This window comes from Triturus cristatus, chromosome 4_1 (genome assembly GCF_964204655.1).
Source record: "Triturus cristatus chromosome 4_1, aTriCri1.1, whole genome shotgun sequence".
Taxonomy (NCBI): Eukaryota; Metazoa; Chordata; class Amphibia; order Caudata; family Salamandridae; genus Triturus; species Triturus cristatus.
The window spans coordinates 934191781-934211801 of NC_140585.1; the positions used below are offsets into that span (position 1 = coordinate 934191781).

General features: G+C 49.9%; 1 protein-coding gene across 12 annotated transcripts in view; it reads left to right on the forward strand.

Annotated features, from left to right (window-relative positions):
• LOC146855858 (uncharacterized) overlaps positions 1–20021 on the forward strand; it is a 922371-nt gene that overhangs the window by 624386 nt on the left and 277964 nt on the right. The gene's annotated exons all lie outside the window — the stretch shown is intronic.

The window sequence follows — 20021 nt, forward strand, 5'->3', positions numbered from 1 at the left end:
TTTAATGGGTTAAAGAGCAGTGTATGTTTTAGTTGTGGACTACAACTACATTGTAGTAAATCACATACAGTAACATGTATAAAAGTGAGAGATAGGTTAAATAGAAAAGATTGCAGTTTGAGTTGTAGTAGCATGTCTGGTTTATTTAAAGTATTTTTCTTCATTAATGAAATGTCAGCTGCTTCAGGTAGAAAACAAAGGACAAAGACTTGGAAACTAAGTATCCTGTTTCCGAAGGCTTCTTTACTTTCTAGCTGAGTTAAGGCTGTAAACCTGTTTAATGGTCTTCTGTTGTGTCAAAGTTCAACTTGATCTCTGGTTTGATTACATTTCCTAACAGTTAGCTATGACCCTTCTTACTTAAGTTATTTTCCCTCATTTGGACTTCACTCTCTAGAATTTTAAAGCTCATGTCTTGAGATGGTTAAGTCAAATGTAATTTTGCTATTTTCAAAATGGCGCTTTAAGAAAGATGTCATATTCCTGCCTAAGCCAAAAAGGGCATTTTTAAAAATCTTTATTTATATATTTTGCATCAAATACACATCGTATAAGACATAGGAGGTACATCTCAGCGTCACAGTCAACATACGCAATGTCGGGCAAACAGGAATTCTGACAAATATGAACAGCAGTGCAGTTTCACTATAAATATGCGAATTGAGTAGCAAGTCGCATTAAACAATACAGTAGGGCGTTATCCAATTATTAGACTGTGGGAAATAAGATTGTGTGATTACAGGAGGTTAATTCCCCCCACCTCGTGGCATCTGCAGCACACAAAAACTTCAGTCCACTCTTGTGTAGGGGTATGCCAGGGGCCCCCTACAAGTAGCACAATGAGTCAGTGAAGCCAGGCTAGGACCCAGGTGAATGTGGTGTGGTGTTATTGAGGTTTGTAAGGCCGGATTCGTTAGTTATAGGGGTCGGTGGAGCATTGCGTGTAGCTGCCCATGTGACAAACGGAGCCCAGATATCCTTGGGCCTTGACACCGTGGGTATTAACTCACAGTACGCCGCTAGCATCTCCTGGCAGTAAGAGGTATCCTGTATCCACTTGTTTACATTGGGCGCGCTTTGTGTTCCCAGTGTAGCGCAATGCACCACATGGCCAGGAGGAGCATCATAGCCGTCAGAAGGCGTGGGGGCGCCTCTGCCACATGGCCCAGTAAAGCTGTGAGGGGAGTGAGGTTAAATTGGAATCCTGTCACTTCTTGAATAATATCAAATACCTTGTGCCAGAATTGTGAGATGGGCCAGCATGTCCATGGAAAATGGAGGAAGGAGGCCAGTGCAGTAGCACATCTCCAGCATGTGTCATCTGGTCTGTTCCATTTCGTGTAGTTGTATTGGCGTGCGATGCAGCCTATGTATGTATTTGAAGTGTATGAGCCTGAGCTTATAGTTGGGTGAGAGACGACAGAGCTGGGCGCAACAATAAGCCCATTTTTTCTCAGTAGGGGGAGGGGTTAGATCCCTGCTTCATAGTTCCAACGCCGAGGGTGTCGTGACCGGCGATGTGCGCTGTGTCGCGTTGTATATGCAAGTAATGAGTTTCTTGGGTGACGGCTGAACTAGGATGTTTTCTAACGCATCTAGTTGCGCCGGCGCAGAGGGGAAGGTGGAGTGAACTCGGCTGCAATGGGCTTAAAGTTGGTAATATAAAAAAAGTTCCAGAATTGGGGTCTGAGCGTTTGCTGGACTGTACGGATTATCCAGGAATTTGTTGTCTGGGTACAGTTCATTAAACTTGTCTTGTCCCATCAGGTGTGCGTGTTGAATAGAGCTAGTGTCTTGCATAACAAGAATGCTGGGGTGATGTGAGAGTTGTATTGGGGGAGCATATAGTAATGGCAACTTTGCGCGGTGTCGAAGACCGTCCCACACCCAACGCAGCATCACCACTGTGTTCATTTATTACCTCGGTCTTTTGTATGCAGAGTAAACTGCTGATGGTACTGGGGCAGGGGAGGCAAAGTGTTTTTTGATTGCAACGTGAGGCTGGAATGGTGTGGGGTGTGACCAGAAGTGTAGAGCTCAATGTCTGGTGCTCCAAGTCCCCCTGTTTGAGTGGCAGTGTTGGCACCTCCCAAGAAATGTGAGGTTGTTTCCCGTCCCAAGTGTGAGCTATGAGGATAGAGTGCAATTGTCGGAAAAAGGCTTGTGTAAGTATGAGGGGTATATTAACGAACAAATACAGGAGTTTGGGCAAAATTATAATTTTTGAGATTGCAATTCTGCCAACCAGTGACAGCAGCATCTTAGCCCAGATGGCTATTTTGGTCTCGAGCCAAGTAATCAACATGTCATAGTTCAGGCACCATATTTCTTGTAGGTCCCTACTGAGCCAAATTCTCAGATATTTTACTGCACCATCTGCCCAGGTTAGGGGAAAGTCCAGTGTAAGCGTTATAGGGGCCGGCGTTAGGGCAAGGAGCATTGATTTGGCCCAGTTTACCTGTATGACTGACATGCCACCGAGCAGTAGGATCTCGTGCAGTGCCGGGTTAAGGTTAGATTCCGGGTCACGTATATAGAGTGTAATGTCATCGGCATAAATTGATATAATCAGGCCCCTGTCCGAGGCCCCAGTCCCCTAGCTGTGTGATGTCGTCTCAGACGAGTTGCTAGAGGCTCCATTGCAAATAGCAGGGGCAAAAGAGGACACCTCAGCCTCAAAAGGGGCCTTTTTACTAGTGTCCTTGCCACCTGACAGCTCTCTTGTGGTGAGATCCACATTGCTCCCAAGCAGTGGACGAAAGGCTTGGGTGTGGAGAAATGTCTTTCTTCCTTGAGCAAAATTGCGATGAGGCTGTGCCCAGGCCCTTTCTGATCTTCAACTGATGCCTACCTTGTCACTAGCAGATGTAACTCACACCGAGGCCTGCCTCCCTTTTGTCTTGCTAATCATTGTGGCTCCAAACCCAGTGGAAGGAGTGAGCTGCCTCAGAACTAGTTTGGAGTACCCACAAGGGAGGTTTTTCCCATTATAATATCCACACCTCTTAGTGGGCATGGGAGCTCTGACTAGGGGAAGAAAGGTTCTCCCATATTGGGTTTAGGTAGAGATGGGCACTGGTGGATAGTTTACGGTAAAACACACAGGAAGCTCTGCAGCAGTGGGTAGGATCACCCCTATGAACTTTCACCCAATCAGTAAGGAAGTGGCGTGGAGTTTTCACCCGGCCACAGCCATGCACTGGTCATAACTGTGCTATCCCCCCTATCCTCTTCACCACACCCGTGCTCCTTTGGAGAATCAGAAGAAAGACTGCTCTATTGTCTAACGAGCCAGAAGGAAGACCGGACCTGCTTGCCTTAAACCCAGGACGCCTGAAGTAACTCCAAGTGTTAGTTGGCTGACCTTCTGTTTGAGCTACAACTACAAAGACACAAGAGCCTTACAGAAGCCCTTTTCCTGCAGATGACCAGCCAGAACCAACTGGACTTGCCCTGGGCCCTGCTTCTGGCCTCTTTTGGAGTGAGTCCTAGCCCCCAAGTGGTGCCCCCTCCCAGGTCCTGTACTCTTGGCTGGTGTAAGAATGTACTCCTCCTGTCCCCAAACTACAAGATGTGAGACTTGGCGACTTTCTCCCTGGAGAACCAATGGAGACCGGGATCACAGTCGATATTAAATCATAAGTTGGCCTCAGCTTGCTGGATTGCCCAGCTACAGGAGATCGCGCTTCCAGAAAAGTTTTTAAGTTGAACGTAGAGGGCTTCATATGGATCAGTGTCGGGCCCTCTAAGATTTATAAACTTCTTTGGGATTTTTCTGGTGTTGTGTTTAAACTTTATTACTGTTTGAGTGCTGCATAAATACTTTACACTTTGCCTCTAGGTTCAGCCTGACTGCTTTTGTGCCATGCTACCAGAAGGTTAAACACAAATTTATTTAGTGACTTATGTGGTTCACTCTGACGAGGATTGTGATTATTATTTGAGGTGGATTCTCACCCCCTTCAAATAATACTGCAATCTTTTACAGACATACACCAAATCTAGAATCTTGAGGAGAGGCTTTGGCCCAACACACTCACTTGGACCAAGTGGCATCATAAAAACAAAGCGACCCTGTGTTGGGTATAGAGTGCTACTTTTCTTTGGGCCCTCACTCACAAAAGAAAAAAGTTTAAATAGTCTTTTTTTTAATTAGTTGTGTAAGTAAAATGTTAGTCCAGCTTCCCTTTCTGACATGAATCTTATTACATTAAAAAAATAAACCTATTTCTCAATGAAACTTCTAACCGCAGACATATTCATCATCTCTAGAATATCCCCAGGCTTTAGACTGGATCCAGAAATTCTAAAAGCAGTGCTCCTGTGTGCAAGTAGTTGGCGATTTTTGACTTTGCATCAATGTTGTTTCACTCCAGTAGTGACTAGCGGAGCTGCATGTAAGCACCACCCATGCTGTTTTGTGCTCCTTTAGGTGCGAATCTGGAGCTCCGCTCCTATTTTCTTCACTTGTTAAGACCTGTTTATCTCAACTAAATATTTTGGATGTCATCACCGAAGAAGATGGGGTTTAAGCCCAGGAGGAACATCATAAACTAACGTTTGTTAGATCCCCAAGAAGTGTGACTCTGGTGCCTGGGTTTATCACACTTTCTAAGGCCTGCAATGACTGCTTCCTTATCAACCCAAAAAACATCCTAATATCGAGAGGTGAAGGTCTGCGTGGAAGAGCACCAGAAGGCTCCGCGCAAGTCCCTCTCCAAGTCGAAGCTGAGAGCGTGGACCCGCTCGCAAAGCCATTACAGAGGATGAAATCTTGGGCTAGGTCTAAGAAAATATATAAGAATTCCAAGTGTGATTTGGTCTATTCCTATCACTCTCCAGCGTAGGTGTAAAGGTGTCACTGTGCCCCTTAATCTCAATCCCGATCTGAGAAACCAATTTGATCTCTAGTCCGATGCACCCTGAATATCCAGGCCCGTCTACGCCCTGCAGCAAGTCGAAGCCTTTCCAGAGGATGTGCTTTGTATAGTTGCTATTCTTCTGGTTTCCTCAGGTGCGCCTACAGGGCTGTAAGGAAATGCCTCTTTTTGTGTGGTCACCCCCAGGTTTTTTTGACTGATGCTACTGGTTTTGTTTTCGACTTTGAGAGTGCACTGAGGACCGCTAACTAGACCTCAGTGCCAGTGCCCTGACCCCAAAACGTGTATGTTACATTGGCTATACCCAATTGGCATAGGCTAACTTACCTGTAAGTCCCAAGTATATGGTATCCAGGGCCTGTAAATTAGGGGGTCACCTCAGGGATTGCAGCACTGGTTGTGCCACCCTGGGGATGAGAAAGGTAAAACGAGTCTCCCAGTTTTTTTTTTTTTTTTAAATCATTCTTTTTATTAAAGTATCTTCGACATAACATTGCATACATAGCGTGCTGAGGAGACACAGTACATTTTGAGTATTCTAGATTCAAGATTACATACTTTCAGACCATAATACACAGTGTGGACCAGTTAGGGGGGAGGGAGTTCTTAATCTTCATTCATGTGTGTCAGCGGGGTACATATATTGCCTCTGAAGCAGTTCCACGGCCCCCAAACCCGGTTCCATTTTCCCGGACACCCTCTGGCTATGTAGACTTTTCGCTAAACATGCACCAGTCTAGATCTTCCTTCCATGATTCTACTCCGGGTTGTTGAAGGGCTCCCCAGTGTCGTGCGATATTTCTCTCCTCTATCATCACAGCCGGGGTTGCCCAGAGTTTTGTGTAGAAAGTGAGGTCCGTACGTTCCCATGTATTCAGGAGGCACGTTCGCGCCTCCGGACGGAGTTCAAGTGTAAGTACCTCACTAAGGATGCGATGTATAGCGCGCCAGTAAATTTGTATTTGAGCACACTCCCAGTTGATATGTATAAAGGTGCCGTCTTTTCCACATTTACGTCTACACTCTCCACTTTCTGCTCTACCCATGCGGACTAGACATGGTCCTGTTATGTAAATTCTGTGGAGAATTTTGAGCTGTATTAAGCGCAGTCTGGCCTGAATCGCCACCTCCCTGGGGTAAGACACCGCCTCTTGTCAATCTTCCTCATCAAGCACAAGTCCATCCCTTATCCATTTCTCTTTAAGAGACTGAAGTGGGTCCTCCATGTTATTGATTAGTTTTTTATAGATCAGGGAGATGGTCTTTACAGGCAGGTGACCATCTAATACTCTATCCTCTAAGGGAGAGGCGTCCGGGAGGGAAGACCCCTTGGGGATGTGGGTCTGGAGGGCATGGCGGATCTGGAAATATCTAAAGCGTTCAGTTTCTGCCAAACTATATTGCTGTTGGAGGGAGGCAAACAATATAATCTCATCCTTGACCCAAAGATTCTTGATCTGTGAGATCCCGATAAGATCCCACTTATCAAATCCCTGCGTTCTTCACAAGTTCCCCAGTTTTTCGGAATTCCACAAGGGGGTTGCCAGTGTGAGCCTGCGGTCCCAGCCCAGATGCTTGTTTATAACATGCCATATCTGTACCGAGTGGTAGGTTGGTCCTGTTAAGGAGTATTTCTGGGGTTGGGGGTAGAGTCTTCTACTGTAGCTCCCTCCCGGCAAAAGCCATCTATCCATGGCATGTCCCGGGTCATCTGAATGACCATAGGTCCCCTGGTTTATGGCTGCTAGCTGGGCCGCCCAATAGTATTTCTTGGTATCTGGGAGGCTAATGCCCACGTCATACCAATTTAGGGTGAGTTTAGTCACAGCGATCCTGGGCTTCCCATCCCACAATAGATCTCTCTGGAGGCTTTCAATTTCCTGGAAGTATGACTTAGGAACTGGATCCAATGAGTTCTGAAGGACGTACAGGAAGAGGGGTAGCGCCATCATTTTAAAGAGGGCTGCTTTGCCCAGCAATGAGAGTGGGAAAGACTTCCAGCTCCCTATGTCGCATTTGGATCTTTGTATTGGTGGCAGGAGTTTTGGGTTAAAACAGAGTGACTGATTCAGCAAGATGAAAATACCAAGGCACTTAAAGCCCTCAGCTGCTGTTTGTAATGGACAATTCCGCGGCGGGATAGGTGGTTCCCCTTTAAGGACATAAATAATGGACTTGTTCCAATTTATCGTGAACCCGGAGTACCTGCCAAATACTGCCAGGATATCCAGTGCGCATGCCAAGGAAGCTTTCGTGGAGGCCAAATATAACAGAATGTCGTCCGCATGTAGGGAAATCCTATCCTCCCAGTCAGGGGACCAGCGCAGACCACGAATGACCGGGTCTTTGTGGATCCATGCAGCCAGAGGCTCCAGGGCCAGAGCGAATAGGAGCTGGGACAAGGGACACCCCTGGCGTGTCTCTCGGCTCAGTTGAAATACTGCCGACTTCCTATTGTTTACCACCACCTGTGCCATCGGTTTAGAATATAATAGCCGGACCCAACCTGTAAAATTGGGCCCAAATCCCATTTTGTCGAGCACTGCGAAAAGATACGGCCATTCCACCATGTCGAATGCTATGGTGGCGTCCAATGGGACCAGTATCGCCGGCTCTTGGATTGTGGCTGCTCTTCCCAATACCCCGTGAACTCTACGCAGATTTATGGCAGTGTTCCGATATGTCTCCCAGTTTTAATTGCAAACTGGCAGAACAGTTTTGAACTGCTAGCCCAACCTTGCCATTTAAAGCAATGTCAAAGTCAAATCTTCCCCTGGAAAATGGGTAACTCACCCCTATGGCAGTTCTACCACGCACTAAGCAGCATATTTCATGGCCAGAACATGTATTTTGCATGTTCTGGGAGCAAAAATGCGAAACAGACATTTTTACTGCGAAAACACTTGGTCGCTCAGTTCGCGAGTGCAGAGTTACATGCTGACCCTTTGGCTGTGATACCTCCCGAATAGTGCGATCAAAGTTCATACTCCAAGGTTTCAAACAACTTGTTACATTAAGCCCGACTTGATTCTATAGTCGATATTAATGTAACAAGTTAGAGTGCAGCCTTTACAAAGTTGCCACTTTGTTGCCTTCAACCTACTGTGCCCTTAACGGTTGCACTACGAACTTGAACCCAAGACTGCTTTCTGCCCTCCTAGGAAGACTTGCTGACAACTCCCATAAAAGGAGACAGTAGGGGCCTGCACTGGAGAGGTGTTGCCTTGCTCCTGCAGGAAGCCACACGGTTATGGCCCAAAAGGCAAGCTTCAAAGCTGAAGCTGCCTTTGAAGACCAAAAGGGAACACTTGCGAGAGGGGCAGTCCCTTTGTATAGATAGACTAGCTCTGGCCCCCGGGAAGGAGAGGGAAACCTGTTGTCAAACCAGTTTTTTTGAGGCGTGTAGCCCCCTTAGTAGCCACACCTCTGGTTTGGGCTAGGGAGCTCTGAACTCCGAAGTAGGGGTTCTGCAATGTTGGAAGTGGGCAGAATAGTGCATATTGGGATAGCCAGATGTCACACTTCCAGAAAGTGGTCTCCTGAGGGAGGGAACCTTGTAGCCTATTTCCTACTGACCTGAGGGCAATTTCTGAAAATGAATAGGGCACCTCTGGCCCCCAGAACCCCAATTTCTTCTAGACTGAAAATAGGACGGAAGGACTGCCCTGCAGCGCTGTGGAACCGGCAAAGTAAGGCAGCACCTGCAGAATCTGGTGGCTAGCTAAGGATAAGGACTGTGCCTGCTGACTTCTGCTCATGGAGAAGTCCTCTCCAAAGCCCAGACAAAGCAAAGAGACTCCAAGTGTCAGTTCGCTGACCTCCTGTTCACAACAAAGGGCCACAACAGCTGAAAAGCCTGCTGGGACAAGTTGGTAGCCCAGAATCTTCAGACCACCGCCAACCGCTGCTGTGCAGCACAGAGACTAAGACCCGGTACTCAAAATTGCACCCGAGCTCGCGGAGCCCAGGAGAGTCGTTGAAGTGCAACTTGGTCACCCAGAAGTCGAGTTATCACCCAGGAAAAGATTTGGCTGTGACCTCGGTACTGGGTGGCTGTAGGAAAGTGGGCTTCTGTTGCAGTAACCCCCCCACTTTTTGCCAGACTACTGATGCACTTTGACTTGATGTGCCCTGGGTCCCTGCCAATCAGGTACCCAGGGCCTGTGTTCTTTCCCCAAACCTAACCCAATTGGCATCTCTGGCCACAGGTCAGCCCCTGGTAAATGGTACCACAGGTACCCAGGGCACTGTGACTAGGGAAGACCTCTAAGGGCTGCAGCACTTATTGTGCCACCCTTAGAGGCCCTGTACCTTTACATACAAACACACTGCCTTTGCAGGCTGCGTGTTGTGGTGCAGAACAAAGTGAAGAGTCGACATGGCACACATCCCTTTGTGCCATGCCTACATCCCACTGCCCTGGGATAGATCAGTCACCCCTCTAGCTTAGTGCCCTATACCAGTGGTGAGGGTACAGATGCATGAGCTCTTTACCCCTACAGTGTCTAAGTCCATTCTTAGACATTGTAAGTGCAGTGCTGCCATTAATAGTATATGGTGCTGGGAGCTTGTCATTACTAACTCCACAGCACCACAATGGCTACACTGAAAACTGAGAAGGTTGGTATCAAACATCTCAGCATATTAAACCCACACTGCTGCCAGTCTGGGATTTAATGAAAAATGCACACATATGGCATCTTAGAGATGCCCCCTGAAAAACGATCAGCCTCTGATGGGTTTCCCTGATTGGTACACACCAGCCTGCCACCACGAGACATGTTTCTGGACCCCTAGGGTGGGAGCCTTTACTTCCTGAGCCCAGAAACAAAGCCTTTCCTGGGCGGAGATGTTCACACCTCCCCCAGGCCAGGAAGAGCCATCTGTGGCAGGGGACCTTCAAAGGCCTGGCAGCCTTTGTAATGCAACCCCCAGCCTCTCCTGCTAGCAGGAGCAGGCCCCCTTCCTGTCTCCCCTCCTTTACGGTGGGAAGACAGGCGGGAAAAACTAGCCAGCCCAGAAGATGTGCCCACCTCTGCCAACTCCACTCCTCAGGTGGGCAAGGCGAGGTGAAGCCCTCTCTTCATTGCCCACCCCCATCTTGCAGAACGCAGGCACTTCTCAATCAGGATTAGAGATTTTGCTCACTCCCCCATTGGCTACTGACCTCAAGACCCCTAAAACGCCCCCTAAATACAGTATTTAGGGGGCAGCCCTGAACCAAGAAAGCAGATTCCCGCTTCCTAAAAAGAAAAAGGACGAAGCAGAGGAGACTGCAGAGAACAACTGACTTGGCCCTGCCGGCCCGTCTGCAGTTTCCAGAGATCCTGCACCAAAAATAGTTTTGTCCTGCAGCCAGCAACCTCCAGAACCCCTGGGAGGACTGACTGCCTTCAACAAAGACCAGATCTCCTGTGAATAGCAGCTCTGTTCAAAAGAAACATTAAACAAAGACTCCGAGCCTGTTGAGGAAAAAGAAACCCGACGCCTGGAACCACCACTGCACCCGTCGCCTACAGCCCGAGTTAAAGTGGCCCACCGGTTTCAGTGAGGCCCCCCAGCGCTCCAGAGCCCGAGTCCACCGTGGGTTGACCCCTTCAGGACTCCCCGACGCTGCCTGCAGCCTCTGCACGAAAACCCCCCCTAACCGCGAGTGGCCCGCTAAGGTGAAATCCGACCTAAAAAGACACCCCTGCATCCAGCCCCCTGTGCCCTGGAGAAAGGAACCTAAGGTGCACCTACGTCCCCAAGCCCTCCAACTTACCTGCCCTGCTATTGGGTCCTCCCGGAAGTCTTCCTGGACCGAGCCTGCAGCTAAAACCGAAATCCAAAATCCCCATTGAAAACAGGGCACCCAAGCCAAAACAGCAACTTGCACCCAGCCGCCCCTGCGGGTGCACTTTGTATTCTAAACCGGATCCCCCATGGCCCTGAGCCTAACACCAGGAGCTTGGCTTCCACAACCTTGTGGCCTGCTCCCCAGCAGCCCCCAACCGGAGGCCCCCTATCCCTCATTGGATAACATTAGGCCTCAGCACTCTGCACCCGGCCGCCCTGGTGCCGCTGAGGGTCTGTGAGAAAGTGGCTCTGTATATACTGTTCCCAAATAGGTACAGGGTGTACAGAGTCCACAGTCCCCAGAGGTTTGGCAGATGCTAAAGTTAGATATAATCTTACTCTCTAAAGTGGTAGCTTGGTCGAGCAGTAAGGCAGTATCAGAGGACAGTGTAAAGCATTTGTTGTACACACTCAGTCAGCAAATGGTCTCACACACTCAATAACTGAACTCTAGGCCAATGGTTTATATATAAAAAATATATGCTTGTTTTATTTTAGAACCAACAATTAGAATTAAAATATACTTTCTCAGAATGAGATGCTTTATATAAATACTTTTGCAATATGCAATTGACTTTTGTAAACAGTTACAAGTGGCTGCAATAGGCAACACTATTTTAAACACAATAATGCATTGAGTTCAATGGAAGTTTCATGTTATTTGCCACAGATTACTTTTAGGATTACTTTTGGAATTCCAGGATTGGATCCTAGATTCAGTGCTGGGTCAGTACTTGGAATCACGTGATAAAAGTCGTGTTAATTACTGTGATGATTTTTAGACAATATTTTACTATTTTAAAAGTTGACACTTAGAAAATATTTCATAGAAAATAGTCAATGATTCCCTATGGCAGAAAATTCAAATTGCAGGTATAGTATGTTCTCGTTACTTTTGTAATCCAGTACTGGGTGCCTAGACTCAGTACTGGGACCTTTATCCAAAACAGGTAAGTAATTACGTTTTCAGATATTATACGATTTTTAAAGAATATTTAAAGATTGCAGAAATTGACAGAAGAAATTTCACAGAAAAACAGTCAATGATTTCCTACGGAAGAAAATTGGGTTACTGGTAAGCACAGTTGTAAGTAGTTTTCAGAGTCAGTGCTGGGCACCAAGATCCAGCACTGGGAGCTCACCTAAGAGCAGGTGAGTATTTTCGTTTTCGTTACTCGGCTGATTTTTGGTGAATATTTTAAGTTTTAAAAAGTCCACACTTAGAAGAAATTTGAGAAAAGCCAGTCAATGTTACCCTATGGAGAAAATTGAGTTATCGGTTTAAAGGTAAGTACTCGACTGGCAGAGTTAAGGTTCTGGGCATAGAATCAGGGGTCTCCCAGGGTCGGGTAGGTACAGTTTGTTCACCCCCAGCGGCACAAGGGCGACCGAGTGCAGAGAGAGTTAGGCCCAATGTTATCCTATGAGAGGTAGGGGGGCCTTGGTTGGTGGCTGCTGACTAGCAGGCCACGCGGCTGTGGGAGCTGGGCTCCTGGTCACTTACTCAGGTCAAGTGGGGAAGTCGATAGGTGTAGAGGTTGCACTGCCAGGGCCACTCGGGCGGCTGGGTGCAGGGTGCTTTTGAGCCTTCGGGCGCTCAATTGATTTCAATGGGAAATCTCCGGTTTAGAAAAAGACTGCAAGCTCGGGGACGAGGATTCTTCAGGAGCCACCACCACTTCGAGAGGTAAGTTGGGTAGTTGGAGGATAGGTAGGTACCCCGGGATTGGGCACAGGGTGCCGCGGGGCGCCGGGTGCAGGGGTGCCTTTTGGTGTCGGGAAATCTTACCCTCTGTGGATCGCGGTTGGGGGGGGCACCTTGTTCTGAGGATGCAGGCTTCTTCAGGAGTGTCGAGGGAGGTCCTTGGGTGCCGGAACCGGGGTCACAGTCGCCGTGTGGTCGTCCTCGTGGTCTTTGTTCACTCCGGCACAGGCCAGGCTTGGCTGGTGCAGTGTGTGCTCGGTTCGCGTTTCCGGGCTGCTGCCAGGGATTAGAAGTGGATTTTGAGTAGAGCCTCTACTCATGGGAGTCCCAGGGGCTTAGAGTCAAAAGGTAGCCAGGTCCTCCGGGGTTTGTGAGGTTGCTGGCCACAAGAGATGCCGGGTTGGAGCAGGAGCAGGTTCGAGGGTCGACAGGCCGGTAGGGCTGGGGCCAAAGCAGTTTGTGTCTTCCTCTTCTTAGCAGCTGCAGGGCAGGTCTTCTTTCTTCTAGCTCTTCTTTGGATTTTGGAATCTGGAATCTGGGGAAGGAAGGTTCAGGGTGCCCCTAAATACTAGATTTAGGGGTGTTACAGGTAGGTGAAGGGCAGGGACCAATGGGTCCCTGTCCTGGGGTGGGTACACCCCCTATCCTGCCTCTCTCTCGTGGGAGGGGGGCAGTAGCCTAGTCCTGATTGGGTAGGGCTTCCCATCTTCAAGATGGCGAGGGCCCGGGCATGTGCTTCACCTCGCCTCCCCCACCTGACATGTGGGGTTGGCAGGCTGGCACATTCCCTGTCCTTATTTGGGGTTTCCGGCCATGCTTCCCGCCAGAGTGGGGGGTTGCAGTGGCCTGGGAAAGCTCACAGAGGCGGCATGCCTTTGAAGCTTCCCCCTGCCCATCCTGGGAGAGGAGATTTAGCACCTCGCCCAGGATGTGCATTGTTGCAGGCCCAGGAGAGCAGGGGTTCTCCTACCCAGGGGTCCAGCAACATGTCTGCTGTGTGGCAGCCTAGGCAGCCTCAGAACAGACATGGATTGTGGGATAGGTTTCAGGGAGCCTCTCTAAGATGCCCTCTGTGGTGCTTGGTACATTAAATCCCACACTGGCATCAGTGTGGATTCAATGTGCTGAGCAGTTTGATACCAAACTTCTCAGGTTTCAGTTCTGCCATTATGGTGCTGTGGAGTTCGTGTTTGACAAGCTCCCAGCGCCATGTACTCTTAAATGGCAGCACTGCACTTACAGGGCCCAGGTATGGACCTGGGTACTGTAGGGGCACAGGGCTCCTGCCTCTGTGCCCACACCACTGACATAGGGCACCCAGCTAGAGGGGTGGCTGATGTATGCCAGGGCAGTGTAGTTTGTGGGCATGGCACAGGGATGTGTGCCATGTCGACTCTCTGTTTTGTCTTGTACCCAGACACTCAGCCTGCCAGGGCAGTGTGTGGGTGTTAGGGTACAGGGCCTCTAATGGTGGCAGAATGAGTGCTGCAGCCCTTAGAGGCCTTCCCTGGCCACAAGGCCCTGGGTACCTAGGGTTCCATTTACCAGGGGCTGACATGTGGCCAGGTTTTGCCAATTTGGTTTTGAGGTTTTTGTTTAGGAAAGGAACATATGCCCTTGGCACCTGATTGGCAGGAGTCCAGGGCACACTCAGTCAAAGTACATTCAGCATTTCAGCAAAAAGTGGGGCATACCATGCAAGAAAGATGGCACCTTCTAACAGGGTCTAACTGAAGTGCATCCTTGACCCTGGGAGACCCGTGAGTCTACCCTCAGAACCTCAACTCCCACTACCAAATACTTACCTCAAAACCAAGAACATTATTTTCCTCCATAGGATAACATTGACTGTTTTTCTTGGAAAAGTTTATGTGTGGAGTTTGAAAACCTAAAGAAATTCCTTAAAATTGTACTATTTAACAAAAACGATTTTACTTATCTGTTTACAAGAAATGTCCCAGAGTAGTATCCAGGAATACTACTCTGAGTAAGAAAAGTAATCTAAAAAGTAACTTACCTGATATTTTACTGAAAAGCCCATTCAAGTCTATGTACTGTATTTACAAAGTATTGCATTTCTCTGCAACCATACTGTCAAAACAAAGTACATATGCAATTACTATTCAAACGGTCTACAAACTGCATTACTACTGTAAAATATTATTGCTTACCTGTGCCAGGCTTGCTTGGTTCTAGAAAATAAAATAACTAAAAGAATATTTTCATACAAAAACAATTGGTCTGAAGTTCAGTCTTTGAGTGTGTGAATCCATTTGCTGACTGATTGTGTACAACAAATGCTTAACACTGTCCTCTGATACTGCCTTACTGCTTAGCCACTCTACCACAAATAGAAAGCGAGGTGCTTTCTAACTTTACCTCTGCCTACCTTTGGGGCTCCACTGGACTCTGTGCACACTATACCTCACTTTGGTATATTATATACAGAGCCACCTTCCTACAGTGGCTGGTAGCCTATTGGCGACTGGACTAATATTGGCACCCAGAGGACTTCGAGGGACGTCGACCCTGTGACCAGAACCGCCTCACCCCCTTCGTGGAACAAGGAGTATCTGCAGGAAGACCCCTGTCGATCACATCTTAAGCATCCCAGAGCATCTTCAGCATCCTTCATCCCTTGCACCAGAACCACTTTCATAAGAATCCATTGCAAAGGAGATAAGGTGCCTGGAACTGCCTGGAGACTGCTTCACCTGTGTAGGTAACTGATTCTGAGAACCTTGCTGGTCCCCTTGACTGGCTCCTTACTGCAGTTGGTCGCCTAAAGTGACCCTAAAATTCTATATCTCCAGAACCCTCAGGTAGATCTTTCTCATTGTGTCTAAAAAAACATAAAATATACAGTCTGTTTATAAATTGGTGTTGAATTTCTTGTCCTGTTGATTTCTTTTTCAGTTGTTTTGGTGCTGTTTAAATACTTTACATCTGATAGAGACTTCTAGCTGCAGATTCCTTACCTTAGAATTATCCCCCAGCATCAGACTGGAACTGGAAATTTTGCGTGCGCAGTACCCCAGCGCACTGGCAGGTGGCGTTGTCCTCACTGAAAGTGACGTTTGTGGTGCCTTTATAAGCCCACCCAGACGCAGAGACGTCAGTTTTTTTCTTTCCACTCAGCAGATCTGTTTAGCTGAAGAGCCAGGTCTTGAGAGTCTTCCTGAAAGTATTCAGTGAGGGGGCGCGTCTGATGTCTGCCAGGAGCTCGTTCCAGGTCTTGGCCACAATGTGGGAGTAGGATCTTCCGCCTGCTCTGGCTCTGTGGATGCATGGGGTTTCAGACAGTGTGAGGTTGGAAGATCTGATGTTTCTTTTGGGCACGTGGAAGTTGATTCTGTTGTTGAGGTATTCAGGTCCGGTGTTGTGCAGGCATTTGTAGGCGTGGGTGAGGATTTTGAAGGTGACTCTTTTCTCTACGGGGAGCCAGTGGAGCCTTCGTAGGTGTTGGCTGATGTGTTCATACCGGAGGATGCTGAGGATGAGTCTGGCGGCGGTGTTCTGTATCGTCTGTAGTTTGCAGAGTAGGGACTTGTTTATGCCAGCATAGAGCACGTTTCCATAGTCTAGTCTGCTGGTGATGAGGGCATGGGTGACTGTCTTCCTTGACTCAGGGGGGATCCACTTGAAAGTCTTTAGGACGGTGTTGAAGCAGCTGGAGGTGACGGAGTTGACCTGTCTGTTCATGGTGAGGGATGAGTCTAGTATGATGCCGAGGTTCTTGGCGTGGTCGGAGGGGTTCGGTGGACTTCCAAGGGCAGTCGGCCACCAGGTGTTCTCATTCTAAGTGGGTGGTTCCAAGGACGAGGACTTCTGTTTACTCGGTGTTGTGTTTTAGGCAGCTGTTGGTCATCCAGACTGCGACGTCCTGCATCCCTTTCTGGAAGTTGAGTCAGGCTCCAGCCAGCACAGATCCGGTCATTTTTTGACTGGGTTTTTTCGGTGTTTTATAGATTTCTTTTTTGATGCTTACCTCCTGACGTGGCAGGGATGGCCTCCAAGAAGGCCATCTTCAAGCCCTGCAGTGCCTGCCACCTACAGATGTCGGTGACTAGCCCACACCTTTTATGCCTTTGGTGCTTCAAACGGGATCACAACCTGAAGGCCTGCTCCGCTGCCATGTCATGCACCCAAAGGCCTTGAGGGAGGGCTCCCTCAAGCTTATGGCGGCTCGATGTGTGTGCGACGGCAAGAGGATCATAGTCCAGGTCGAGAGGAAGGTCCCCGGAGTTGTCACGGGGCTCAAGGTCTTAGATGAATTCAAAGTTGTTACGCTATTCTGGTAAGTCCAAGTCCCACAAGATGAATTTGAAGCATGCTTCGACTTCACCTTGTCTGTTGGTCAACAAGAGAGTGTCGCACCTCCATGCCTGGCTCCGTGGATGATTTAGTGTCTGGGTTGACTTTATGCCTCCTGAGTTTCCGGGAGCCGGAGCGTCCCCGCCCAATTGAGAGATATTTTTATGAGGCCATGCACCTCATCTTTGGGTGGCCTGTTCCCTACGGCGCGCCATCAGGCCCTGTGGGTTTGGGAGGGGCCCCTACTGTATCCACGCCGGTGGCTCCGACGCAAGTCCGGCTCCAAAGATCCACAGAGGGATCCTGAAAGGCGCTGGTCGTACCACCTTGACACCGATCTGGATGCTTCTGGTGGTGTCGTCGGTGCCATCCCTATTCTAATCTCTAACTACGACATGTTGCCGGTGTGATATCGTCCGGCGTCGACTGGAGTCATGCCTTCCAGGACAGAGCCTGAGCCCTATTCCTACGGGCTAGGACTTGGGTAGGATTGGGAGGGGCTGCTGGACCCCAAACAATTTCAGCCTTATGAAGAACAACTGGACTTAGCTGAATATCTGGGTGAAGCCAGTGGATTGTATACTTATCCGGATACTAGCGTGCTTTCTCCCCCTACTGTGGCTATGGAAGAGGGAGGTTTATTCGCAATGGTAGTGCTGAGGTCCTGGACCTTATCTGGCCATGAGTGGCAGAAAAGACCGAATTCTTTTTTGCTTCAGTCAGGAGTGTCCCTTTCAATGAGGCACTTACTGATGTCCTGCTTGGGGCTTGGTCCGAGCCCATCACAGAGGCTCCTAAGAACAGGACAATTGCCTGCTGCCACTGCCCCACACCAGATTACCCAAATTTCCTCACCCACCACCTTTGCCGGAGAGCTTGGTGATCCTGGCACATTCCCTACCACATCTCCAGACGGAATCCAAGAGGCTGGAGGATGGTTTCTTGCGCCATCCTGGCACTGCGGTCTTTAAACACTGCATGGCTTTTGGGTCACTATTCCCACACAATGTGGGATACAGTTGCACAGGTGTTGCCTACAGTCCCGGAGGAGGCCCGGACTGTGCGCTCTCAGGCTGTTGCCAATTGGAGGGATGCAACAAAGTTTACCATCCATTGTGGACTTGACACCACAACTTACTAGACAGCCGTTTTGTCGACAGTAGCCCTGCAATGCCACGCCTGGTGAGGACAACCGGCTTTTCTGTGGATGTCCAGTCCTTACTCGTGGACATGCCCTTTGATGACTCCCGTCTCTGGGGAGACAAAGCGTATTCTGTCCTGGAGCGCTTTCAGGACAGCAGGGCTATGGCCAAGTCCTTGGGCCTTTCTGTGGCCCCTCATCCCCCGCAATTCACCTTTCACTTCTTTCGAGCTCACAAAATGGATGTGCAACCATGTCTTTACCCACCCAGCCACCGCAGCGCACAAGTTTTCTAGCCTTTGCGTGGCCGAGGATGCTCTTCCTACCTGCCCCGTGGTTTGGGTGGCCAGCGGTTGGGTCAGTCCACCAACTCGTTTGCACCGCAGCCTTCAAACCCCCCTAGTCTGCCCACTTATCATCATGGGCACCCAGTCGATGTCCGGGTATCATCACCTGCCCCGCTGGCAGTCCATAACATATTGACAGGTCGGTTTTGCAGATTGACCAAAGGTACTTCTTCCTCCCTTCAAGACTACCCCTCCCACCATTCCAACCACTTACGACAGGCTGATGGAAGATCACCTATCTCTTCTCTGCCAGGAATTGATGGCTCTTTTGGCAAGACAGAGGGCCGGCACCAGAAGTAGGTCGTAGTTACTATGCCCGCTACTTTCTTGTGCCCAAAAAGGATGAAGACCTTCATCCTATCCTTGACCTACACTCACTCCCTTTCTTCCTAAAGAAGGAGACATTCAAGATGTTCACTTTGGCTCAGGTTCTGTCTGCCCTGAACTCTGGAGACTAGATGGTGTTTTGGACTTGCAGGATGCATACTTCCACATTCCTGTCCGGCCTGCCCACAGGTGTTAGCTGTGGTTCACGGTGGGACATGAGTATTTTCAGATCTGAAAGAAACACGTTAGTTAGATTCCTCACCTTAGAATATCCCCAGGCGTCAGACTGGATCCGGAAGATTTTTCGTCAGCAATACCCCTTGCGCGTCGCTAGGCGTCGTCTGCGGCTCCGCGTCCGTCGTCGGCGTCGTGCGCCGGGATGACGTCGTCGGAGTACTTAGACGCCGCCCTCGCGCGCTGACGTCAGTTCTTCTTTTTTCCGCGCCAGTAAGCGCAGATCCGGGAGAGCTACCCCTTTTAGTCTTTTTTGACTAAATCTTTTTGATCATTTTTGATCCCTGTCTGTCGACATCTGGTGCCGGTAGGATGCCTGGGTTCAAGGCTTGTGAAGACTGTCATCGACTGATGTCGGTGACCGATCACCACCGCCGGTGCCTCTATTGCTTAGGCCTCGACCACGACGCGGAGTCGTGCAACGACTGTCAGGCCCTGACTTCGAAGGCTAGGCGGGAGCGGTCCCGCAAGCTTCTCGAGCTTCGCCACTCGGCTCCGCGTCGTGCGCGATCCCGGTCCAGGAGGAGGTCCAAGGATCGCTCGCGGAGCCCTAGCCGACGCCACCATCGCTCGTCGGGCTCCAAGTCGTCGGGTAAGTCCAAACACTCAAAGAAGTCCAAGAGGCGACATCGCTCTTCGGACTCCCCTCGCCGGTCGCGCGACTCGGCCGAGGGTCCAAGTGGTTCCACCCCCGCGGCTCCGGCGGAGCCGCAGGTGCCGCGTCCGCCCCTATACCTTCCGGTCCCTGGGGCTGACGCGGCGCCGGCGGAGATCAGTGCCTTCCTCTCGGCCATGAGGAGCCTGGCCCCGCCGTCGACGCCCGCTGGCGCGCCTTCGGGCCCCGCGGGCTCGACTGGGCGACCTCGCGTGCCGGCGGCTCCGGCGCCGTCGACGACTCCGGTCTCGACGCCGCAGGTCCCCGCGGGGCCCATGCCTGGGCCCCAGTCGACGCCGGTTGACCTTGTCACTCCTCCACCGGCGCCGACGCCTGAACCACCGACGCCGTCACCGGCGCCGCCGACGCCGACGCCTGTGACGCCGACGCCCCAGTTTAGCCCTCATCCGGACCCGACGCCGGCACGGCGTCCGCCGACGCCGCATCCGACGCCGCTAGAGACCTACCATCTCTACAGTCCGGTTCCGATCATTCCTCCTGTTTATCAGGAATCGGAAGAAGGGGGCGACTGGGAGGGGTTCGAGGACCCTCTGGCTGTTCAGTCACAGCTTTCTCAGGA